The sequence below is a fragment of the Lissotriton vulgaris genome, chromosome 2_1 (assembly GCF_964263255.1).
Source record: "Lissotriton vulgaris chromosome 2_1, aLisVul1.2, whole genome shotgun sequence".
Taxonomy (NCBI): domain Eukaryota; kingdom Metazoa; phylum Chordata; class Amphibia; order Caudata; family Salamandridae; genus Lissotriton; species Lissotriton vulgaris.
In genome coordinates, this window is record NC_141687.1 from 240,796,358 (window position 1) to 240,822,477 (window position 26,120).

Here is a 26,120-nt window from a genome sequence, read left to right on the forward strand (position 1 = left end):
ACCTGGGCTTCATCCTGGACTCCTCCCTCTCCATGACCAGACAAGTCAACGCCGTCTCCTCGTCGTGCTTCAACATCCTGCGCATGCTACGTAAGATCTTCCGGTGGATCCCCACCGAGATCAGGAAGATGGTCACCCAGGCCCTCGTCACCAGCCGTCTGGACTACGGCAACACCCTCTACGCCGGAACCACCGCCAAACTCCAGAAGAAACTTCAGCGGATCCAGAACGCCTCAGCACGACTCATCTTGGACATCCCCCGTCGCAGCCACATCTCCGGACACCTGAGAGATCTGCATTGGCTCCCGGTCAACAAGAGAATCACCTTCCGTCTCCTCACCCACGCACACAAAGCCCTACACAGCCAAGGCCCAGGATACCTCAACAGCCGCCTCAACTTCTACGCCCCCAAACGCCAGCTTCGTTCGACCAGCCACGCCCTCGCCGCCGTCCCCTGCATCCGCAGAGCCACCACTGGGGGACGGTCCTTCTCCTACCTCTCCGCCAAGACATGGAACTCCCTCCCCACCCACCTCCGCCTGACCCAGGACCACCTCGCCTTCAGGAAGCAACTCAAGACCTGGTTGTTCGAGCAGTAGCAGATCCCCCCCCCCCCCCCCCCCCCCCCCCAGCGCCTTGAGACCCTCTGGGTAAGTAGCGTGCTATATAAATACGATGATTGATTGATTGATTGATTGATTGATAAAAAGTGGAATAAAATCAAATAAATCAAAATTGAAAGTCATGCGAAAAAGATATAAGATCATACTAAGTAGCGCAAAAACATTGTACCAAGAGGAAATGTGGACAAACTTACTAATTGCCGGGAAACACAAAAACGCCAGAACATTTTGGGGTATTATCAACAAACTGACAAGGGGGAACACCCTAAGACAGGAGCCAGGCATTGGAGAAAGTACATGGACTCAGCATGTTGAAAACATGTTTATGAACAGGATGGATGGTGAAAAGAGGCCCTGTAAACCAGAGTGCAAATTATGCACTAGAAACTCCGAACATGCGGAAACTATCCTAGGAAAAGGAGATAATTCACTAGATGAAAATCTGAAGCAATCTTTGGGTAGTGGAAATGAGACCCAATTTGAAAACACACTGGTTAGTAAATCAGAAAAACTAGTGAACGCCGTGCCCAACACCGTAGTAACAACAGACCAGCTTAAAGCTATAATAAATCGCCTGAAAAAAGAGGGTGCAGTGGGTCCTAACGGGCTTCCAAACTCTTTTTTTAAATATTCACCTGAATTCTGGGCAGAATACTTAACACCATTCTTCAATTCAATTTACAATCAGAACAAACTGCTGAGATCCTGGAATGGGAGTATAATTCACCCCATTTTCAAACAAGGTGATCACAACGAGCCGGGGAACTACAGGCTGATTTCGCTGATGGATGTTGAGGCAAAATTATACGGGTCATGCCTACTATCACTTCTTCAGGACTGGATGGAAGACACGAACATGATACCAATGTTCCAAACTGGTTTCCGGCCAAGGACCGGTACACTAACAAACTTGATAACCCTGGCGCTCCTGAAGGAAAAAGCTGAAAAAAGGAAGACGAGACTGTACGCTTGCTTTATAGACCTGCAAGCAGCCTTTGACAGAGTGAACAGAACCCGGCTATGGGAAAAACTAAGATCATGGGGTATCCCGAAGAAGCTATTGGAGGCTATTATAGGCTTGTACAGTAACACCTGGGCTCGAGTAAAATTAGGAGACGGTAGCAGCGTAACGGACGAAATTAGAACACAACAGGGCTTAAAACAAGGCTGTGTACAGGCCCCAAGTTTATTCAACCTTTACATGGCAGACATTATCAGCCACATGGAGGTCGGGGAATGCCATCCACCCTACTTGTCAAAATTCCCTATCCCTTTCCTGCAGTATGCAGATGACATTGTCGTTCTGAGTCAAATACCAATAGGCCTGCAAAGATCGATCAACAATTTGACAACTTATTTGGAACACGAATGTTTGGAACTGAATAAAGACAAAACTAAAGTTGTCCGCATTGTGGATCCAAAAAAGCCAACATTCAAATGGTATGCAAATAGTTCCCCAATAAAGGAGGAAACATCCTATAAGTACTTAGGTTTGAAATTGGGGCGAGGGCCGACGAATAAAGAACATAAAATCGATCTAAAAGCTAAAGCACAGTCTCTGATCTACGCATACCGGCAATTACAAAAAAAACGAAGTTGTCCAAATTATACACACCTGCTGAAAGTGATAAAAGCACAAACCCTACCCTCCTTGTCATACGCACTGGCCACCTGGTGTGGCAAAGAAGCAGGGCTGTTAAACAGCCTACAAACAAAAGTATACAAGGCAGTTCTAAACCTCCCAAAATCGTCGCCACCGGCGCAGGTTCGTCTAGAATTTGGCCTTCTAAATCAGAAGTTTCGCAGTATGGGAACCTTTCTGAAACTCTGTCATAAAATACGCATGTCAGAAGACGACTCATTGGACAACCTGTGCTGGAAAGAAATTGACACCCAGCAGAAACTACACGTTCCAAACAGTTGGGGAGGCTATTTGTCCCAATCCCTGAACTGTATAGGAATTGAAGACATTTGGGACACGAGGCCAGATAGACATACTTTTGACAAAATTGCAAACAACGTGGTCAAATGGGAATCCTATCTGGAAGATAAAATAAATACCGCAAAAAGACGACACGGGTGGACTGTGATAAATTCATATTCCGGGATAAAATCACAGACCTACCCGGAAAGCCACTTTAATAGTTCCCTAAAACAAAAATATATAAAACATCGACTAGGACTACAGTTTTCAAAGGATTTGTTACCATCCTGGAAAAATTGTCACACTGACCCCCATTGTCATTTATGTGGATATCAAAATGAAACATTAATGCACTTACTATGTGTTTGCCCGGCGCTTAAGGATTTGAGGAGACGGCTTTTAAAGAACATTTTTAACAAATTGAACATTCGGACATGTAGGCAAGCTGTAATTCGATGGCTAGATGGATCATGTCCTATGTTGGCCTGCAGGGGGGTCAAATATATGATGAAAGCCCAATCTCTCTTGCAGCAAGCTGAACATGGAATCACACCACCAAATTGAAATATATGACATTTACTTTGTCATTTGGCAAACAGTTTCTATTTGCTAATATTTTAACACGTGTTTTATGTTCTATGATGATCTAAATGCCTTTTGTAATAATTTTTAATAATTTTATACAATAAAATTGACTTTCACTTTGACACCCCCCCTCAACAGGGTATAGTCCCTTCCAGATCCTAAGGGGCAGGCATCCGTTCACGAATGTGGTATGGAGAGAAAAGACCATCACCAGTAAATGGTTGCTGGCCGTGGTCCAGCACAATTTGGAGAAGGCCCAGAAGGTGTACACGGAACATTACAACAAGAGAAGAAAGGTAAAAGATTCGGTTCTGGAGAAGGGGGAGTGGGTGAGAGTCAAGCAGGCAGTACTGAGGAAGAAAGGAGAGAGCAAGTACAGCCCACCCCTACAAGTGGAAGAAGTGTACAGCAGAGCAGCACTTCTCAGCGATGGAAAAGTGTGGTCCCAGGATCGTATGGCGAAGATTAATAAAATTGTGCAGTGGCCGGATGAGGAAGGAAATAGCACTCATGTTCAGAGACAGAAAAGAGAAGCAGAAGAAAGAGCGTTAGACGGCGAAAGCCATGGAGAAGAAGATGCGTGCATAGAGAGTGAAGTTCTAGTGGGACCGAGTGTGAGGGAGACATCAGCAAACAAAGAAGCAAAGCCCAGGAGAAATGAACATGGTCAGGGGAGAGAAAGAGTGGGGAGCCCGGTGACCGAGGGTGTCCACGAAGCTTCCACTCCGGTAAGGCGCACGCGTGCTGGAAGAGTGATAGTCAGGCCTGCACACCTTAGAGACTTTGAGTGAGAGAACTTTGGACATTGAACTGTAATAATTCCGTTGTGTAAAAGGAGGAGATATGTAGTGTCAGCGCTCTAGCCGCGCCAGCGTGCGTGTGACGCAACACGCATAGGGCTAGAGCGCGCATGTGCGAACGGCAGTTCGCGCTTCAGAGAGCGAGTCGGAGCGCGATTGTAGTAAGACGCCCGGCGCTCTTCCCATAGTGAATTGATAAATAAATATATCTTGCCACCTATACCCCGCAGCCTGAGTAGTTATTGCGGGGAAGCCTGGGACTCCACAATCACATCAACGCTATATTACATTTGCTTTTCCCTAGGTTTGCGGACGTGCGACAAAGTAAAAACATTAGCAAATTGGTTGCTGGCTGTAGGGGTCAAAGAAATGAGTCATTGATCAAGAAGTAAAAATGTTCACATTTCACGTAAAACTTCCAGCAGTCGCTTCTTAAGTAAAGTTGGTGGAATATTCGAGGAGTTGATGTTCTGATCCATAGCAACAACAGCAGTGAACCAATAGAATATGTTGGTTCACGTATATAATTGACATTAATACAATGGGTTGTATGTTGAAATAGTTTTCAAGAAAAATTCATCTAATTCCAGAAAACTGATATTTTGTTGCCTCGAAAGTAATAGTTGGATCGCTGCAGGTCTGCTTGTGAAAAATATCCCTGTGTGGGTAGTTTAAAGATGGCGGCCACAATCACGCACATAAACGTCGCCAAGATGCATTCTTTGTCGGGCTTCTTACATATTTGGAGTGGGACGCCAGAAAACAGATTACCATCATCAACACACTAGACTTCAGGGTTATGAACATGAGAGCAGTGTTATCGCCACAAGCATTCCGCAAATATTCACAGAATTACATGTAACGCTATTGAAAACACACATGTAGTTAGTATTATGAGGCAGCAATTCGAAACAATGAACTAGCTTCAACATGTTTTACATTGTAGTGTTGCTTCAATGTATTATAGCAGACATGATTAAATCAGCTCGATAGGTGTTTACATGTTATACCAGTTGTATCAACGTTTGTTTTTAGTTTTGGACTCGCTACTGCGTCAGATCCAGCACCATTTCAAAATGGAATGCCGTCATGTTGAAACGGAGCTTGTTTTCATATTCTCGCGCTAGGAGAGTGTAGGGACCTCGTTGGTCTCGCGATGCTGAGTGCGGTGACGCAGGGCTGTGTGCTGCGGCTTGTGGTGTTGAATGTGTTGGGCCAGGCGGTGTATGCTCTGCAGGCTGCACGTGGGAGAGGCGACAGGGGACCGACGGACACACAGTGAGTGCACAGCGGACAAGAGGGGGAGAAAGAAAGATAGTATAGGTATCCCGTGATTGCAGCTCTCTGCGGGCGAGACCGAGAAGTGAATGTAGCGATGCGTGTGACCGTAGACACCTGTCTGTGCGTGTTTGCATTGCAGACACGCCTGCGTGCCCGCCTCTCACTCGCTTGTCTCTTTCGTATTGCTTGCAGTCTCACCTTGAACGCGTCCTTTTCTACCTGGATGTTATGTAGCTTGTTTGCCCCTGTGTCCATCGCTCAGTCTTTATGGTAAAAATCTTCCTCTGTTACTTTTGTTGTGTCTGTCAGGGCGTGATAATACCTTATTTGGCGTGTGTGTCAGGCCTGCCTTAGACTGTCTCTTTCAGCCACGCTGTCCCTCCTGTTTTGTCTCCGCTTTGCTGTCTGGTGCGCCTGCTCTCTCATTCAACTTTTAGCTGTCTCGGAGCCCTAATTTGTGACTAGGACCTGGCCTTCTAGTTGTTTTGGTGTATAGTAGTCAATATTATTAACACAACCTACAGTATGAGTGAAAAGTGATTACCAGTCTGTTCACTGGTTAATGTATACCATGATTCTTGACCTGCTATCACTACTAGCCAGTGCTCCTTTAAATGTAATAACTAGAGATGCAAGTCTTGTCCGCATGTGTATGTATAAGGTCGATCAACTGCCCACACGTTTCTTGTAACTGATACCTGAGCAGGCAGAACACACCAGCTGAATTGTGTATTGTAAAGCAAATACCCGCTGCAAAATTCGATATACTCTTGTAGTTTTTAAAGGAAGAGACAATCCAAATGGTGTAAATAGGCTACACAGCGTAGACTCTTAGCTTGACACTACCGTTTTGACTTTCCGTGAGCCACTCGGGTATGTTTTTGTGACGGAGAATTATCGGCTTCCTGTCCTAATCTTGTGCTCGGCTCGTGCGCCGCTTACAAGTTTTCATCTTTCGTATAGTGTTTTATTACGACAAATCACAGGAGCTTCTTGCGTGCATGGCATTAGACTTGTGTACTTCCACATTAAACTTTCCACGGTGACTTTTTGGCCTCTGGCGTTTTTCTGTAGCAGTTGGCTGGTTCGCGGCGGCATGCACAACTGTTTTACCAGTTGTGTTTTTTTTCTCACATTCTGATAAATTGTTGCAACAGATAAATGGTAAACAGTGTTGCTATTTTTTTTCGATCGATAACCTTTCTTCCAATTTAAACCAGTTGCTTTTTTGTTATACATTCTTTCAAAAGAATATGATTATTTTTTCTTCCCAGCGACGGATCACTTCCGTGGACACTGTTTACTTTTATCTGGCGATCGTATTAATTCAGGAAAAGACTACGTTCTGCAAGCGAATGACCTGCAGTTGTACCACAAGGTCGCCCAGCCTTTACGCTGGTTTTCGGTTTCAAAGGTCACCCGTCGAGCTATCGCCTTACACACAGGTAACACAGCACAACAAAGCCAAGGCGTGTGTACGGAAATGCGTTTAGACAGGAGGCGGCCTCCATCGTAAGAATACTATACTTGGGGGTCCTTATTTTAAGCGTCGGTAGGTCATGGTAGAATGCCTCCCAGGGGGCAGTGCGCTGGCTGTAACTTTAGAATAGAAGTGTCACTCATCCTGGCTTGGGGCTTGTGAGGACTGCTACATTGGTGAATGCTTTTAGGCCAAAGCAGCTCGGGCGGAAAGGAACCTTGCAATAAGATGAACAGCCAGGTCAGTTTTTTGATCACTCGGAGGCGATACCCTCATTAACTCGGTATTCGTTAATCCTGGTGATGGTGACGAATTTATATATTTGAAATGTGATTCCTCTATAGCGTGCTGCTTGTTTCCAGTTAGAGGCATACAAACCCGAGAACTAAATGTCACTGCAGATTCTTTTTCGTGTGATGTGGGTTCTTGGCTATGTTTCTTTCGAGATGCAAAGACGTTTAGCAGTGGAACCCTATTGAAATTTAGCACCTACGTAATCTGTCAATATCTATCAGTATAGTAGCATTGCGTCCTATGCATGTGTGACCCGTTTTTTCAAGAACGAGAAATGTCCTTTCCTTGAATAGATCATGCATGGCAGTTTTCCACAGGGACTCACTAGAGTAAGACGTGCCAGGCACCTGAGCGCATACCGACCTCTCCTGCCTAATGTCCCTTAGTATCCAAGGTCGTTAGTGTATTTCTCAGTAGTGATATTTGCATTTTTGTTTTTCTCTTTACTACATATTTGAATGACCAGGTATTCACTTAATCAGCTGCTACTCAAAATAATTTGTTCAACTAGGAAACTGAATGTGTACATTGATGAAAGGTGGTGAGCTGTAGTGTACGTTCTGCAAATAGTCTGCTTGCTACTTTTTATTGTACTTTTTCTTGCAATTTGAAACCTAAACATAAGACGCTCCATTAGTGATGTGCATCAAAAGATTAGACCAGGGCTCCCAGCCTTACTCTTTGCGGCGGATATGTAAATTTGACAGCAAAATAAAACAAATATATATGCACTCATTCTGACGCGCTCAGAGGGCGGGCAGGTGCGCTCAGGGGGGGGGGGGGGGGGGGGGGTCGCAGTCGGGCGCTCTATCAAGGCCATGCTTTTTGTCTGAAACCCCTCGAGTAGATCTGCAATGCTTTTGTGTCCCTAGATATACACATTCTTTATTCTTTAATAACTCAAAAACTACTGAACAGATTTACAGCAAGTAACAAAGTGCTCTTTTTGTACCAATATCTAGCTTTCTATGAAATTTGGTGTAATTCCATTCAGCTGTTTGGGTTGTAGCAGTGTCTAAAAACTGCAAAATCCCCATAGATATTGCATGGGAAAAAGCGTTTGGGACCCCCAGCCCCTCTGCCTCCGCCTGACAAATCGCCCCTAAATTTTTCAGACCGCAGTTTAACTAATTTGTTTACTAGTTTGAGCATTTCATCATGATCAATCTAACGGCACCAAAGCTATTGGCTAAACAAACAAGCACTGGAAATGCAATAGGTCTCGCAGCATTAGAGTTAGTGCTTTTAGAATTGTTTATGGGTTTTTTTGTAAATCTTTAGCATTTTTGTTTCCTGTAGCCAATGCTAAAGAATTAAAAAAAAAAGCCATAAACATTTCTAAAAGGTCTAACTCAAATGCTCCGAGACCTATTGCACTGTGTGAGGGTGAGGGGTTGAGGGTGAGGGGTTGAGGGTGAGGGGTTGAGGGTGAGGGGTTGAGGGTGAGTGAGGGTGAGTGAGGGTGAGGGTGAGGGTGAGGGATTGAGGGATTGAGGGTGAGTGAGGGATTGAGGGTGAGTGAGGGTGGGGGTGAGTGAGGGTGGGGGTGAGTGAGGGTGGGTGAGGGTGAGTGATGGTGAGGTATTGAGGGTGAGTGAGGGTGAGGTATTGAGGGTGAGTGAGGGTGAGGTATTGAGGGTGAGGGTGAGGGTGAGTGAGGGTGAGTGAGGGTGAGTGAGGGTGAGTGAGGGTGAGGGTGAGTGAGGGTGAGGGTGGGTGAGGGTGAGTGAGGGATTGAGGGTGAGTGAGGGTAGAGGGTGAGTGAGGGTAGAGGGTGAGTGAGGGTAGAGGGTGAGTGAGGGTAGAGGGTGAGTGAGGGTAGAGGGTGAGGTATTGAGGGTGAGTGAGGGTAGAGGGTGAGGTATTGAGGGTGAGTGAGGGTAGAGGGTGAGGTATTGAGGGTGAGTGAGGGTAGAGGGTGAGTGAGGGTGGGTGAGGGTGAGTGAGGGATTGAGGGTGAGTGAGGGATTGAGGGTGAGTGAGGGATTGAGGGTGAGTGAGGGATTGAGGGTGAGTGAGGGATTGAGGGTGAGTGAGGGATTGAGGGTGAGTGAGGGATTGAGGGTGAGTGAGGGTGAGGGTGGGTTAGGTATTGAGGGTGAGTGAGGGTAGAGGGTGAGTGAGGGTGAGTGAGGGTGAGGATGAGTGAGGGTGAGTGAGGGTAGAGGGTGAGTGAGGGTGAGGGTGAGTGAGGGTGAGTGAGGGTGAGTGAGGATGAGTGAGGGTGAGGATGAGTGAGGGTGAGGATGAGTGAGGGTGAGGATGAGTGAGGGTGAGGGTGAGTGAGGGTGAGTGAGGGTGAGGGTGAGTGAGGGTGAGGGTGAGTGAGGGTGAGGGTGAGTGAGGGTGAGGGTGAGTGAGGGTGAGGGTGAGTGAGGGTGAGGGTGAGTGAGGGTGAGGGTGAGGGTGAGGGTGAGGGTGAGTGAGGGTGAGGGTGAGGGTGAGTGAGGGTGAGGGTGAGGGTGAGTGAGGGTGAGTGAGGGTGAGTGAGGGTGAGTGAGGGTGAGTGAGGGTGAGTGAGGGTGAGTGAGGGTGAGTGAGGGTGAGTGAGGGTGAGTGAGGGTGAGTGAGAGTGAGGGTGAGTGAGGGTGAGGGTGAGGGTGAGGGTGAGGGTGAGGGTGAGTGAGTGAGGGTGAGGGTGAGTGAGTGAGGGTGAGGGTGAGTGAGTGAGGGTGAGGGTGAGAGGGAGGGTGAGGGAGGGTGAGGGAGGGTGAGGGAGGGTGAGGGAGGGTGAGGGAGGGTGAGGGAGGGTGAGGGAGGGTGAGGGTGAGGGAGGGTGAGGGAGGGTAGAGGGTGAGTGAGGGTGAGGGTGAGGTATTGAGGGTGAGTGGGGTGAGTGAGGGTGAGGGTGAGGTATTGAGGGTGAGTGGGGTGAGTGGGGTGAGTGAGGGTGAGTGAGGGTGAGTGAGGGTGAGTGAGGGTGAGTGGGGTGAGTGAGGGTGAGTGGGGTGAGTGAGGGTGAGTGGGGGTGAGGGTGAGTGAGGGTGAGGGTGAGTGAGGGTGAGTGAGGGTGAGGGTGAGTGAGGGTGAGTGAGGGATTGAGGGTGAGTGAGGGTAGAGGGTGGGTGAGGGTGAGTGAGGGATTGAGGGTGAGTGAGGGTAGAGGGTGAGTGAGGGTAGAGGGTGAGTGAGGGTAGAGGGTGAGTGAGGGTAGAGGGTGAGTGAGGGTAGAGGGTGAGTGAGGGTAGAGGGTGAGGGTGAGTGAGTGTGAGGTGATCTTCTAGGTATGTATGTGCAAAGACTCAAAGACTTACGCATCATTTGTGCCTGCCATGCCAGTAATCTTGTAGTCCACACCTTGCCTTGCCTTCTGCCGCCACATTGCTTGTTGGAGTTCATGTTTTAATCAGGAATTGTTTCTAGTACAGTGTGGGTGAGTGGGGTTAACAACAAGCTAATTTTACAGCTACAGTTTCTGCACTAACATAGCTTTTCTGCGTTTGTAGTGCAACTCTCCAAAATAGCGAGTGCATCGCAAACTCAATTTTGCTGCAAAACTACAGTGCTGTAACAATTAACGTCTGTTCTTTGTTGTGAAAACACACTTCTGTGCTCCAGTCAGTATTTTTGTGTGTCAAATGACTCAATATCTTTCAGAAGTGAAAGGTGGGGGGGCTTCCGAACGTCATTTTAAAACTCAGTTTGGGCCGGGTCTACACTATACTAGTCTGCCAACTTGAACTCACATTAAGCAGGACGCTTCCAAACTCACTACATGTGGCGTCATACAAAGTAAATAACTGCATTTGGTCCTGTGGGGGGTAGGGGCAGTCTACAACAGCCTGCGTAACCTTTTTTTTCCAAATTAAATTCCACGTGACCACGCCCCGGCACACGCACCGCAAGAGTCATTGCCGCCAGAGTTCAGCACGACGTGGAGGCGGGCACTGTTCTTGGAGCAGCAGCAGTATTTAGCAGGCCTCTTATAAAGGCAGTGCCACCAGCAAAGTAAACCTGTGAGTAAAAATGAAAAACCAAACCATTCTACGCAATTGTATATTAGCGTTATTTTCTCCTCAAGCGAAAGGATCGGAGACACGACAGTCTAAGAGCATTTGTCATGTGCTAGTGCACTGCAGTCCTGCTGGCCATTTAATTCCATGGAGCCAGGCGGCTGCATCGCTGTCGTGGGGCTCTGTGGACCAGCTCGCCCTTTTCGACCAGCTCGGCTGAGCTGACGGTGGTGCGGTTCTGTATGGGATGTCGGACATTGGAGCATTTTGTGCAGACTCGTCCCAGTCTGGAGCAGCCGCCTTCTCTTTTGTCAGTGTGCTCTGGCCTTTGCTGGTTGACTTATCACGGGTGGATTTGATAGCCTGGTGATGGCACATGCGTGTTGTTCGGGTTTACGTTCAGAGTTGCGTGTTGGCGGCTGCTGTTTGTACGAGGTAATTGCCATTGTGGTGCTCCGTTGGGGGTCACAGCATCATTCCTTTTGGTGGTGCGTGCTGGGGGGCGGGTGTTTGCTCTGCCATTTCGAGTGAAGTGATGCATTGATTGTCAGCATTGGGGCGCTTGAGCTCGGCGAGGCTCACGTGTACTGTGCCGCAATTGTATATTAGCGTTATTTTCTCCTCAAGCGAAAGGATCGGAGACACGGCGACACAGCGGGTAAAATAAACAAAAAACAAGCCGGAGGGAAGAGAGGGGAGGGGGGAGGAGAAATGCGACACGGCGGGAAGGGGAGGGGGCGGAGCGGGTCAAATAAACAAACAAGCCGGAGGGAAGAGAGGGGAGGGGGGAGGAGAAATGCGACACGGCGGGAAGGGGAGGGGGCGGAGCGGGTAAAACAAGACGGACGTGCACGCGCTTTTAAGCTCAATGCGCATGCGCATTGAGCTTAAAAGTCACGGGCACTGCAAGGAATCGCCACGATTCCTTGCAGTGTGGATAAAGAGTGGATAAGCCCCCATAGTCTCGCTTGCTCGATGCGCATGCGCATCGACAGGCGAGACCTAAAAATGGATCTTCTATGGGAAAAGTTGGTCCTACTTATACAGTTGCACGCACATGTATGCTGAGGACCCACCACATGCCCAAAGGCAGACAGATGACAAAGAGATTGCTTGATTGAAAGGCAGCTCTTGCTTCGCCTGCTTTTTAACTTTGTATGAATTTTAAAACTTGCATGAACTGTAAAAATTGAAACTTACAAGCCAGCATTTTGCACGTGAGCACCTGAGCACTTTTGAACTGGTAACAAAGAACGAGACTGACTGATTTTAAGAGCCAGCTTGCACCTTGACTTTTAACTGTGCTGCGCCGTGTTTTAAATAAGGCATCCTTTGTAAGCATTTTCACAACGATTGAAATAAGTATTGTGTTGAATTTGAATCTGTGCCCCTGATTACCTGTTGGACACCCGATCCGTCACGGCTTGTGCCGCTAGCACGGCGGGGTCCTTCCTCCCACAACAGCGCTTCCGGTAGCCCACACCAGTCAGCGCTCTAGACTCCCCGGAAGGCCGTCCCGCCCACTCCTGCAGCGGACTCGCGCAGCGACGCGCAGGCAGCGCGCCTAAGTCGCGCCAAAGTCAAGCCCTGCCTGTCTGCGCCTGTCCGCTGTCAGCAAACAGGTAAAAACAAATATAACATCTAAAATGATTACTTATACTCGCACAGAGCTCCTGTCCCTCAACTCGACCCAGTTAGCAAAAGTTGAGCCTTCTACTAAACCTAGCCCTCCGTCAACACGCAAACTGCTAACCTGCTTATATGGAAATGTGCGGTCGCTCCCTAAGCACACACTAGAGATCTGGGACATACTTGATCAAGAAGCCCCGGATCTTTTCTTTATAACCGAGACCTGGCTATTGGAAACATCGGGCCCGGACATAGCGGCAGCTTTGCCCTCTGATTACAAAATAGCCAGACTAGATAGAACCGGGAAACGAGGGGGAGGGACTGCGATAATTTACAAAACGGAGATTGAAATTAACATCATCGCCACATACTTGGACTCCTGGGGAGAGTTTTTCATCTTCTCTCTTGCCTACAATAGGAAGGAGTCATGAAAAGGAGCCTTGATTTACCGACCCCCAGAAACCAAAGCCAATTTTGCCACCCAGCTAGTTAGCATCTTAGCACCCCATATATTAGCCTATAAAAACTTCCTGTTAGGCGATCTCAACCACCGCATGGAAAAACACGAGGACCCTTACACAATGGAACTAATGAACCGTTTTGAGTCCCTGGACCTAAGACTACTCGAAACCGACCCCACACACAAAGCAGGTCACACGCTAGACATTGTATGCACCAACTCCCAAGAAACGCGTATAAATGAACTAATTCCCGTCTTATGGTCAGACCATGTAATAATCAAATTCACCATTAAAACCAGTGAGTCTGCTCCTGATCACCTTAAAGAAAAAAAGATGAGCCGCCCATGGAAAAAGATTAACCTAGAAGCGTTCTCCAAAACCTTTGCACCCCGAGAATAAGCGAGGACATAGAGCTGGATAAATCGGTACTAGACTTTGACTCCGCAATCAGTAAGACTCTGGATCTTATAGCCCCTAAACGCCAAATAAACTGCCCGAAAATGAAATCGCCCTGGTTCACTGATGAGTTGAAAACCACTAAACAATCTACAAGGAAAGATGAACGACAATGGCGCAAATCAAGAAACACCGATGACAAATTACAATACAAAATTGCACATAAAGAATACATGAGCAGAATAGCCACTGCTAAGAAAACCTATCTTGGGGGAAAAAATTAAAGCAGCTGGAAATTCACAGAAATAACTCTACTCTATCGTAAAAGAGTTCTCAAACCCCCTTGCCTGCCAAAAGGTCGCACAGGAGTCTCAGGACTGGGCTGATAAATTAGCTATCTATTTCAAAGATAAAATAAATATAATCCATGAATCATTCCCCACAGAAATAGGCTCAACAAGTGAATAATGCCATGCAGACCTCTCCACCACAAACCCCATAAAGCAGAATTTATCTGACTTTGGAACAATCTCCGAGGACGAGGTAGCTGACAAACTAAAAAAAAGCTAAATTCGGATTTCCTAAAGACCCAGCGGCCGCCCAGATCTTAGCAAAACTAGCACCCGCCCTGGTTCCCACACTAACATCAATTTTTAATGTGTCCCTAACACGTGCCACCTTCCCTACTCCCTGGAAAGAAGCCATTGTGAGGCCAATCCTAAAGAAAAATAACGCAGACCCTAAGCAACCGATAAATTACCGCCCCATATCTGTTACCACTTTTTGGTAAATCGATGGAATCCATTATCAAAGCGAAGCTAGTCAAATACCTGGAAGGACATACGCTCTTGGATCCCCCGCAGTCGGGATTCAGAGCTTCCCACAGCACTGATAGAGGTGGTTGACAACGTCCGGCTGGCATTGGACTCCAAACAGTCGGCTATCCTCATCCTGCTAGACCTTTCGGCGGCCTTCGACACCATATCCCACAGAGTCCTACTAAAGCGACTGGCGGGGATGGGTGTCGAAGGCCAAGCCCCAAGTTGGATCCAAAGCTATCTTGCAGGGCGAAGCTCTAGGGTCAAGTCAGGACCTTTTTCATCAGGGGCGATCGATAAGGGAGTGCCCCAGGGCTCAATTCTAAGCCTGACCCTATTTAATGCTTACGTATCACCATTGGCCAAAATAATTAGGGACTTCGACACAGTGTCGTACGCCTACGACCGTCAAATCCTCATAACCCTTTGCCCCGAGCCATCCGAGACAAGAGTGAGATTCAGGATTTGCATGTTGGAGATAAAGTCCTGGATGATCAATAATTTCCTGATGCTGAATGCAGGCAAATCCGAAATAATGCTTTTCGGCGCTGCCAAATCCATCTGGTCTCAGGAGTGGTGGCCACAGGAACTCGGACCATGCCCATCTCCAAAAAGCACCGTTCGAAATTTGGGCATCATCCTAGACGGCAAGCTGACCATGGCACCCCACATAGACAAAGTAGTTTACACCTGCATAGGTCTTATGAGAAGCCTAAGGAAAATATTGAAATGGCTACCCCTGCTTTACCGTAAACCACTGATACAAGGCCTAATCACCAGCCGCCTTGATTATGGCAATGCACTTTTGGCATATGCGAATGAAGGCACACTAAACTGCAGACACTCCAAAATGCAGCAGCTAGACTGACTCTCGACCTTCCCCCACGTACTCCCTCTGCCCCGTGCTTGAAGAAACTGCACTGGCTCCCAGTCAGAAAACGCATAAGGTTCAAGATCTGCTGCCTAGTGCATAAATCAATAAATGGACAGGGCCCCAAATATCTAAAAAACAAACTTCAGGGATACTGCCCGGAAAGAACACTGCACTCTTCAAACAAAAATCTCCTAAAAATACCAAGAGTTCGAATTGTTAGAAATGGAGATAGGAGTTTCTCGAAGGTTGGCCCTACGGCATGGAACTCCCTGCCTACGGCCTTAAGATCAAACCAGAATCATAAAATCTTCCGGAGAGAACTCAAAACACTACTATTCAAGACAATGACGTAATACCCCTTCTTTTCTGCATCTCCCAAACCCTCTGTCAGCGCTGTGAGACCGAATGGTGATATGTGCGCTTTATAAAAATAAATACATACACATTCATACATACAAAGGGAAACCCCCGCACTCACCGTTACTTCCGCTTTGTGGGCTTCCCCCACAATGACGTGTATTACACCACCCGCGCCCTCCAGGTTTGGAGTGACTGCTACATCACTGACATGGCGTCCCTTTTTGATGACAGAAAACTAATTACGTACGCCCAATTGATGGACCTCTATGACCTTCCTCCAGGGCAATTTTTACTACACCGACAGCTAATAGACAGTAGCCGCCCGTCTGCAATGCGCGGGAGGGCGAACCCCCAACGCACCCGGTAATACACACCATTCTACATATGGGAGTGGGTAGGCACCTGGTCACATGGTTATACAAGGCAGTCCGAGAGCTCACTCTCCGTCCCCTTGACACATTACGACAGACATGGGAGGACGAAGTAGGTCGGGTATTCAATGACAGAGTGGGAAAGAGCCCTAGAGTATCCAAAGAAAGTCTCCAGGAACGCACTTTTCTGAAACATTCAATTCAATATACTCCATAGAGCATACCTCGCCCCACAACGTCTCCACCGGTTCTATCCTGACACACACTTCGCCTGCCCCCGATGTCAGACCCTTGAAGCTGACTTCAAACACATGTTTTGGGATTGCCAAATCGGCCAACAATATTGGAACCAGGTACACCATACACTCAAGGAGGTTATGAATAATCTGACCCTTTCCTCATGGGAAGCCAGTGCCCTTGGGGTGTTCCGCAAGCAGAAGGCCGAGCAGGTATCATGCCGATTCGCTTCCCTAGCCATTCTCCTAGCTAAGAGAGGATTGCCATGCACTGGCGTGCCCCAGGTGGACCCCCAAGGCAACATGGATAGGGGAAATGAGAAAATGGGGGGCAGCTGAGGAGGAGGCTCTACGAGATGAAGAAATGAGGAATACGAAAGCACCCATATCTCCCTAGAATGGGCGCAACTGATGCATCAATTTACCAACGTAACGGCACAGCCACCCTTCCTGACCACCTCTCTGGCACAGTCCCAATTGGGCTCCCCGCAGAGACAGATAGAAGATAATGCACGAATAGCTACCAATTACTAGAAAGATCATTTGAATGACACCAACCCTACCTCCCCCAAGGGATACACAGAGATTACCTTCCGCGAATGCCACCCATAAAGATCCTACCACAATCCACAGCACTTACCCAGGATAGACTATGCCACACTAGAATCTCCGCAGCATTATCCCACAGTTCATTCCTCCTCTCTCCCCCCCCGCCCCCCCCCCCCACCCCCCCCTTAGTTAACAGTTCTTCTCAATAAACTGAGGTTCCGATACAGTGTATTGGAATACACACCCACCCAAGGCCTGGTTAAGGGACACCACAAGGATACATGAAGTGTCACACTGAGTCCTTGGACAAGCTGGATAATACTGGCCCAATATCCCAAACACTCCATCACGCTACGTCAGAGGGTGGGCTTGGGAGATTTCCACATCCATCAACCACTGAAAACGTTCCAAGTGACCTTATATAGGAGGTCATATCCCTCTTACAAAATTGTATCGAACCAATGCTTGTTGAATGGACACTTGCCATGGATTACTGTATCGTTATGTTGAAATGATTTACGCTCACTGGGATACTTGATGTAATGTAACCCAAAATCTCAATAAGAACATTTGAATAAAAAAAAAAGTTGGTCCAAACTGTATATGTATACTCAAGAAAACAAAGGTTAAAGCAACATAGTTAGGGCTCCTGGTGTTATGGTATTTTTTTAACATTTCAGTCTGTATTTATCCCTATTTATTTTTGACCCATGTTGTTGGTATTTATCCTTATTTACTTTGTGTTGAGAGTAAATGGAATTGTAAAATGGTATGTTTCCCCATTTATTTACCTGATTAACTTGGACTCAAACTTAGATGCCTGTTGCATTTTAGCTAGGAAGCTGAAAATAACTATTTCACCCACATGTAAATATTAGCATTATATACAAATATATCTTAAGCTATGCCTGTATTAAAGGACATCTCATCCATCACCTCCCCATGCTGTCTTTGTGCTCAGCTGTTGGTCTGGAATTCATGAAGGACAGCATAGAGAGTAACCCAGAATAATTTTTTGGGGGATTTTTCTGCTTTTAAAAATAAATAGACTGGAGACACTTTGTTTTCTGTCTGTATTTATCTGCAATAACGGGAAAACTTGGAGCCTTAATTATAGTAAGGTATAAATGACAGGTAAAACATACTATTTTAGATTAACAAAACCAAGAATTTCACCGGTTATAGCTATCTCAAGTAATTGTAACTAGTACCTCCGCCATGCACATTGTTATCAATGATGACATTGCAATAATGCTTTCAGTGGTGTCCTAGAACATCATGAGTGATGTAATTAATATGTGAGGTAATTGGAGGTGCATGGCAAGTGAGCAAGTTATAGTTACTATGCCCAACCGTCCACAAATCCTAAGATGGCTGCTGCCACATCTTTCTTGATGTAGTGGCAGCCAATCAGGTCTTATCTAGAGATCTGTCTGCTTTGCGACGTGAAATATACGTTTTTCAGCCCTAATTTGTTAAATACTATTAAATAGATTTACAGCAAAATAGAAAAGTGCAATTTCTGGACCACGATCTAGCTTTCTGCCAAATTCGGTGTAATTCCATTCAGCCTTTTTAGGTTTTGCCTAGCAAATGCGCACGAATTGCGCATGCGCTAGAAAAACCTTATGTTTTACAGTGGGAACCAGGGACTCTCCCCCTGCTCCCATTGGCTAGCTCCATAAATGGAGGCTAGCCATTGGGAGACGGCTCTGTCCGTCAATCCCGGACCAGATTCGGGGGCGTTCCCGAGAATTTTTCGCTTTTGGCTACGTCAGCTGAAAGCCTGTTCTCGGGAACGCCCCCGAATCTGGGCCGGGATTGACGAACAGACCCGTCTTCCTGCTATCGGCTCTCCCAGGCTTCTGAGTGCAGTGCCCTCCTATGTCCGTGGCACATTGGATGCAGAATGCTTCGTTTCTCCAGTCACTAGCCGTGTGGTGCTTGTTTGCACAGGTTGCACCCCCCTCCCCCACCTACCCCCACCCCGCAGCAGGGAGCAGTCACTCCACACACCTGCCGGCACCACAGCTGAACACATTCTGTCACGTCACGAGGTGTGTTCATATAGCGCTGCGCCGTTCCCAGCCGCCCTTCGGAGCTTTCGGAGTGTGCGGGTGTAGTGCGGGCCGGGCACAGCGGAGGGGGCTGCTCGGGGTTCGCTCTTGTGCCCCCACCGGCTTCTACACGACAATACTTTGATTCTTATACAGGACTTCACGGCTCACTTTCATTTCTCGGCGCTGTAAATGGCCGGGTTTAGGTGTGCTCCAGACTCTTGTACGGGATCAATATTGTGTCCTAAATTTTTAATTGAAAATAGAAAATCTACGCTGAATGGCACGATATTTTTGTACACGTTATCTAGGACATAAATATGTATGTAATTTGATATTTCTGTGTACAATCTTCTGGTAAAGGACTGCTTCTGTACAGCGCCTACTACCAAGTGTCTGGCTGCATAGCGCCTTCGGCATCTGGGCGCCCTCTGCGGGTCTGTGGTCCTGGTTCACTGGAGGGAGAGTGGTGGGTTTATTTTTACCCCCCCCCCTCACACTGCAGGGGCCTGCATTACGCCTCTGCCATGGACACAGTGCCATGGGGTACCTTTAGCGGGCCCTATACCTGCCAGTCCGAGCACATAAAGGGCGGTGCTTTCCTGTCGCTTGGGAAGTCAGCCTGGCTTTTTTGGGCGTTGAAATGTTTTTTTCCATGCCACTGCATGATGTCTGCTAGGCTTAGAGAATGATGCCCCCCTTCCAAAACAAGAAACCATCGACCCACCCCCACCCCGCAGGGCTGCGGGGACCCCCTCTGTACCCCTGATCCGTTATGTCCTGTGGTGGGGGTGTCTGCTGTATGTTTCCCTTCTCCAGTCTGTCCTGTGGGGTTCGTCTGTCTGCTGCCGCTGGCACTGCTTAAGTTGTAAAACAATAAGTGCCGGGGTCCTCGTTCGGAGACCACCACAGCTTGCACCGACCCCTGCCAGCACTGCCCATCGCAGAATCAGCACTACCGCTCACCATCACACTGCTTCAAGTCTGACAATTCAGACTATTTCAGGCCCCCCAAAGCTATAACAATGACTTGGGCGGCAGGTAAAACTGTTCCGCTAAACCATGTCCAGTTAACTACTGTGATGGGGGTCTTAACGGGGAGGGGGTGGTCTCGGGGCCTGGGGGGGGGGGGGTGAAGGGGCTCCCCCTGCAGTGCCTCACACTCTCTGGGTTTTACTAACCGGAAACAGAATGGCCATATTTTCTGTAACTTCGAACCTGTATTTCTTCCATGTTTGCACAGGTTGCACCCCCCCATCTACCCCCACCCCGCAGCAGGGAGCCGTCACTCCACACACCTGCCGGCACCACAGCTGAACACATTCTGTCACGTCACGAGGTGTGTTCATGTAGCGCCGCGCCGTTCCCAGCCGCCCTTCGGCGCTTTCGGAGTGTGCGGGTGTAGTGCGGGCCGGGCACAACGGAGGGGGCTGCTTGGGGTTCGCTCTTGTGCCCCCACCGGCTTCTACACGACAATACTTTGATTCTTATACAGGACTTCACGGCTCACTTTCATTTCTCGGTGCTGTAAATGGCCGGGTTTAGGTGTGCTCAAGACTCTTGTACGGGATCAATATTGTGTCCTAAATTATGAATTGAAAATAGAAAATCTACGCTGAATGGCACGATATTTTTGTGCACGTTATCTAGGACATAAATATGTATGTAATTTGATATTTCTGTGTACAATCTTCTGGTAAAGGACTGCTTCTGTACAGCGCCTACTACCAAGTGTCTGGCTGCATAGCGCCTTCGGCATCTGGGCGCCCTCTGCGGGTCTGTGCTCCTGGTTCACTGGAGGGAGAGTGGTGGGTTTATTTTTACCCCACCCCCACGCCGCAGGGGCCTGCATTACGCCTCTGCCATGGACACAGTGCCATGGGGTACCTTTAGCGGGCCATATACCTGCCAGTCCGAGCACATAAAGGGCGGTGCTTTCCTGTTTCCTGCCGCTTGGGAAGTCAGCCTGGCTTTTTTGGGCGTTGAAATGTTTCTTCTTCCATGCCACTGCATGAGGTCTGCCAGGCTTAGAGAATGATGCCCCCCCTTCCAAAACAAGAAACCATCGCCCCACCCCCACACCGCAGGGCTGCGGGGACCCCCGCTGTACCCCTGATCCGTTATGTCCTGTGGTGGGGGTGTCGGCTGTATGTTTCCCTTCTCCAGTCGGTCCTGTGTGGTTCGTCTGTCTGCTGCCGCTGGCACTGCTTAAGTTGTGAAACAATAAGTGCCGGGCTCCTCGTTCGGAGACCACCACAGCTTGCACCGACCCCTGCCAGCACTGCCCATCGCAGAATCAGCACAATCGCTCACCATCACACTGCTTCAAGTCTGACAATTCAGACTATTTCAGGCCCCCCAAAGCTATAACAATGACTTGGGCGGCAGGTATAAGTTAATCAACTGTTACACAATCAGCGCCACTATGTGGCAGACTGTGAAAAGTGACGGTGTGGAGATTTAAGTGCTAGTGCCGAGCACCGGAACCTTCAGCTCAAATTAAGCACTGGCTGCTGGGTGCCTGTCTGTCATGTGTGTATCCTGCGACAAACGTGTGTGTGTGTCGAAGATAAGAGTGAAAATAATTGCTTTCAGTTGTTGGATGCAGGACTTTGGTGCAGCAATATGTTGCACAACCTGTGTTTCTCAGTGCCATGCTTCTGTTTGCAGAGGGTGGTCAACGGAAGTGGTCACTTGTGGGGTGATGCAGAGTAGTTTATGATTACATTTCAGTTTCATGCAGTGGTAGCTTTTGCACCCAGCTTTCCATACACTTGCCCGTAAATTTCATTCGTATGCCTTGTTCGTGTCCGTATTTCTGGAATTCAGGTTTACAGGAGCTGTTTGCATGCTTGCTGACTGGCAGAATAAGCGTGCAGCTCAGGCGAAAATAACTGAGCCCAGACTGTGAGGTTTTACATAGCTGACCTGGCCTGATTCAAAGATGGCTGCATGAATGCATACACCAAGCACCTGCCTTTCTAAGGGTCTCTGGCGGTGGATACTGAGAAGGCACTGTCGGATATCACCGCCTGCCTGTGCACAAGTTATTCCCTAAGTGGCCTCCAGATCGGTGCCACAAGAAGTCCAGCAAAACATCTCTACATGAGGCATAACTGCAAAGTCTGGAGCTGTCCATAAAGCTCTTAGGTGCCCCAGAGCTAGGAGTGAATACATCCACCCTGGATCATAGATGGCAGGAGTTATTACCAGGTTGATCTCTTCCTCCTCCTCCTGGTCTAGTAAGCAGCACCCTCGGCAGCGCAGCCGCCCTTTGCGGTGCAGGCATCACTTTGCTTATGATATCGGATGAACGCGTGATAGTGGTGGTGTATTTATTTTATTTATTTATGCATTTTTATATAGCGCGGACTTTACCCGAAGGCGTCGGAGCGCTTCACAATAGGAACAGAAATAATATATGATGAGAACATTACACAAGAACAGATTACAAAATCAGCCGTTAAGTTACAAAAGGTAAAAGTGACAATTGTGAGCAAACAAAATACATGAGGTAGTAAAAATTGTGAGCAACCAATAAAATACAAGTAGTAGTAAAAAGTGTACAGGAGGACAAAGTGATAAGTGTACAGGTTACAAGAGAAAACAAGGTATAATTGGAGGTATAATACTGCAATATGTGCTAGACACTCAGGCACAAAAACAAACGTTACTTAGGCAAAGGTAGCACTTGTGCAAGTATCAAAGGTAAAAACATGTGAGAGGTAGCAAACTGTGTGTTACAAGGGCAAAGTGGTGTGTGCATGTTACAAAAGGGTACCAAACACAAGTACATAGATAATACTGCAAAAAAAAAACAAATCCAACACTGATTTGTTATACTGATTTGAGCTTGGCGCCTGCAGGAAGGAAGGTACGTTGTGGTGTGTATGTAGTTTGGTGGCAGGGAGTTGTACTATACTTCGCGTGCAACATCTAACTAGCTCCAGAATGCGCTATTCCCTGACCTTCGGTGTACCATGAAGGGCCGGATCGAACTGGCCATTAAGTTCCACTTCTAGCCACGCTCCCGCCATTGCTTGTCTCGACCTTTTAAAGTGTGCATAGCACGATCGTTGTGAGCGGCAGCGCCAGGCACTTAGTTCTTACGTTTATTTGGGCGGTGAATATAAAAATATTGTATTTGATGTTTTTTTCTTTCAGCGCGAGTTACCTCCATGAAAAGACCGAGGCATATGTGCCATGGTGTGGACAGGGTTGCCCAAAAGCTTAGCTAAATTGGACACCCCTCCCCTTTCGGATTTTCCCGGCTTGAAGTTAAGACCTTGTTGGCGGCTGACCCTCCTCCACGTAATGCTGGACATGCCATGCGTTCTGGCCAGATCCCTTCACTGTTGCGCCTTTTCACGTTAAAAGCAGACCTTTACTTAGATTTTTGCCGACTGTTGTTGTTCGTGCAATAACACGCTGTCCATCCTTTCTACACGCTAGTCCCAACCCCTGCACCCGGGACCAGTGTTACATGCTCCTGTCTCCCACCTCTGCCCCCTAGTACCTGTGTCTCCATGCGTCTGTCCGCCCTGTGCCAGCCTTTCCTGTCCAGACAACCCCGTCACTTGCTCAGTCCTCACCTTCATGAACAGGTGTGTGCTTCCTCTTCGCTCCTCCCACTCCCTGTGGCTCCATCACTCGCTCTTCCCTTTCACCGCACTCTCCTTCTCTCACTGCCTCTCTCTCTTCTGCTCATACTCTCATCCCGTCACTCACTCTCCCTTCAACTCTCTCCAATGCACCACTCTTTCACCCTAATTTGTTTTTCCTTCTTGGCTCTATCTCTATTCATTATCCTTCCCCGACTCCTCCTGATTCTATAGAGCACTTTTCAAAATTTTTTGTAACCATCGTCCATTTGCGTGAGATTACGCTATTGGCCTTATAAATGACAATACCATTAATTTATCTGTTTTCAAAACCAACACAAATACAAAATTTGTCATTGACAATGCCAATATCTCTAACTTTGTCAAAGGCAAAACCATTGCATTGTAAATGCTTGTTGTCTGAGTCTAATTATGCTATGGAAAAATAAATGGGGAAAACTAATTTTGGAACTTAGTTTTTTTTTTCTTCTTCCCCCTGCTTGACCACCATTAAACTTTCCAGGAATGCGCTGCAGTGGATGAACTTTTTGTTGTTAAACGTTTTGGTAAGATCCATCAAACTGTGCCAAAAGTAAGAGCAAACCAAAAATGGCTTTTCGCATGGAAACTAAGTCCGAACTATATGTACCCAGTGGCAAGTGCCACTGAGTAAAATGAATGATGAGATAATCTCTCTCCCTCCAAAGGTTACAGGGACCTTATAGTTCGGTTCAGATTTCACTCGTCGAAATCAGTGAAATTCAGCATTTAACTCGTGCTCCTGCAGTGTGCACTACTTATAACCTCACATATTACATCACTCATGACAGTCAGTGACATAACTGATATCTCAAGTGACGGAGTGTTTTTAAAAAGTTTGAGTATTAAATTTATGTACACCAAGGGTTATTGGTGAATCAGTGGGTATAGGAGTACCTGTATGGGTGATTCAGTCTGTGCCTGACTGTATACGTGAGTAATTGGGTGTCTCAGTGAATGTATGGTTGGGTGACTGGTTACATGAGTAATTAGGTGTCTCAGTGAATGTATGGGTGAGTGACTGGTTGTGTGAATATTTGTATCAGTTTGTCAGTTGGTGTCTTAAGTAGCTGTATGGCTGTGTGTGTGTGTGACTGCCTGTATGGATGAGTGAGGTACTGTATGGATTAGTGTGTGTGTGTGTGTATGGCTGTGTGGGTGGGTGAGTGAGTGGTTGGGTTAGTGGCATATGGCTGAGTGACTGGGTATGTGAAAGGCAGTATAGGTGAGTGATTGGGTAAATGAGTGGCTATATGGGTGAGTGTGTGCTTGAGTCAGTCACTGTATAGACGAGCGCCCCCCTCTCCACCACCCCAGGCCATTTTGGGGTGGTACAAACACAATAGTTAAGGGGAGCTGTTGCAGACCCCCTGCCCCAGATAATGGAGAGAATTGGAAGATATCATCAGAGTGGCATGCAGGGTACCTGAATAAACTGAACCCGCTGTTAGCCATTTCAGACTTGTTCAGTAAGTCCAGCTTCTGTTCGTAGAAGTTTTAATATCATTTTATAGCAGAGACTCCACTTGCATGATGTTAGGTGAGGATTCTTGCTGATGATTTCCAATTGTAGTAAGGTAAACTGCTGACAAGGGAGTCATTCGAAAAGTGCAGAAATTTGTAAGATGATATAAATGCCCATTCAGTGGCATCAAAACTAAGTTGTTTCATTAATTTAGCACTGTTTAGCACATCATTGGACCTTGAATCCTTAGTAAAAAAACAGACTGGTGCAAAACGATTAAATCAGAAAAAACCTATATCCATAAACCGAAAACAGTGGAGTCCAATATAAATGATATCCCCATGTACATTGACAATACGTTATGCCTATATAAATGCATCATACGATGATTGCATCTGTTAATGTATAAGTAACCCTCTCTCAAGCAAAGTAATGTAAATTTCCATCTTTTTTTCAAGACGAAAGTTCACGCTGATGGAGATAACTGCACCAGAGAGATGGGATTGTCATCGACGTTTCGGTCTCAGTTATTATCAATCCACAAGACCATCCGAGGGGCGATTAAGATTTTATGTGGAGATACATGGATGACCACACTAGAACTGATTACAAATTTTAAAAACAATATCAAATATTACAAAGAAATATGCCTATCTGAGATGTAATTCACCTGCTGTGGTAATAGTGGAAACCCATCAACAGTTGGTGTAAACCTAATCCAATTAGAAAAAACCGAAGTGAAACCAAAACCACTAACAGAATAAACCAAAATTCAAATCCGTGTTCTACAGTCCACGCCTTAAAAATAAGAAATGGCATGCAGCCATAAAGTGTTGCAGATTCACCAAGTACCTTTGCAACTGAAGGACATAGCATGCTTCTGATGAAGGATTCATGGTCCAATTTTGTGCTAAACACTGCTACCTAAATGACACTGGGCATTCTAATCATGTCAGCTTTCAATTTTTAGGTCTCGCGCCTAGCGGTGTACTGCACAGCAGTACTGGCGCAGTGCGAGACATTTTGTTGGTGAAAAAGGGGCTATCTGAGCTGACCTAGGAATCGCAAATGCAAGTTTCCTTTTCAGCTACAGCATTGGCCTTAGCGTGTGTCTTTTAATGAAAGACTGCACGCTATTGGCCAAAGGCGGGTGCATTGCCCCTCCCACGACCTATTGGTGTCTATGACGCGCTTTGTGCGACTAATAGACACCAATAGGCCGTCACATGGTTTCAATTATTGTGCCCAGACACAGGCGCGATACTTGAAACCGAAACCAGGGCTCGGTTTAATAGTTGGGAATTTCACAGTAAAACATTTTTCA

At 47.2% G+C, this 26,120-nt stretch overlaps 1 protein-coding gene across 1 annotated transcript in view; it reads left to right on the forward strand.

The window, feature by feature from the left end:
• The first annotated feature begins 5,144 nt into the window (after positions 1–5,144).
• The window catches only part of AKAP1 (A-kinase anchoring protein 1), a 168,341-nt gene continuing 147,365 nt past the window's right edge, over positions 5,145–26,120 (forward strand). Inside the window, exon 1 of the mRNA XM_086954046.1 lies at positions 5,145–5,295. The gene's annotated coding sequence lies outside the window, so the exon portion shown is untranslated. The remainder of the gene's footprint in view (positions 5,296–26,120) is intronic.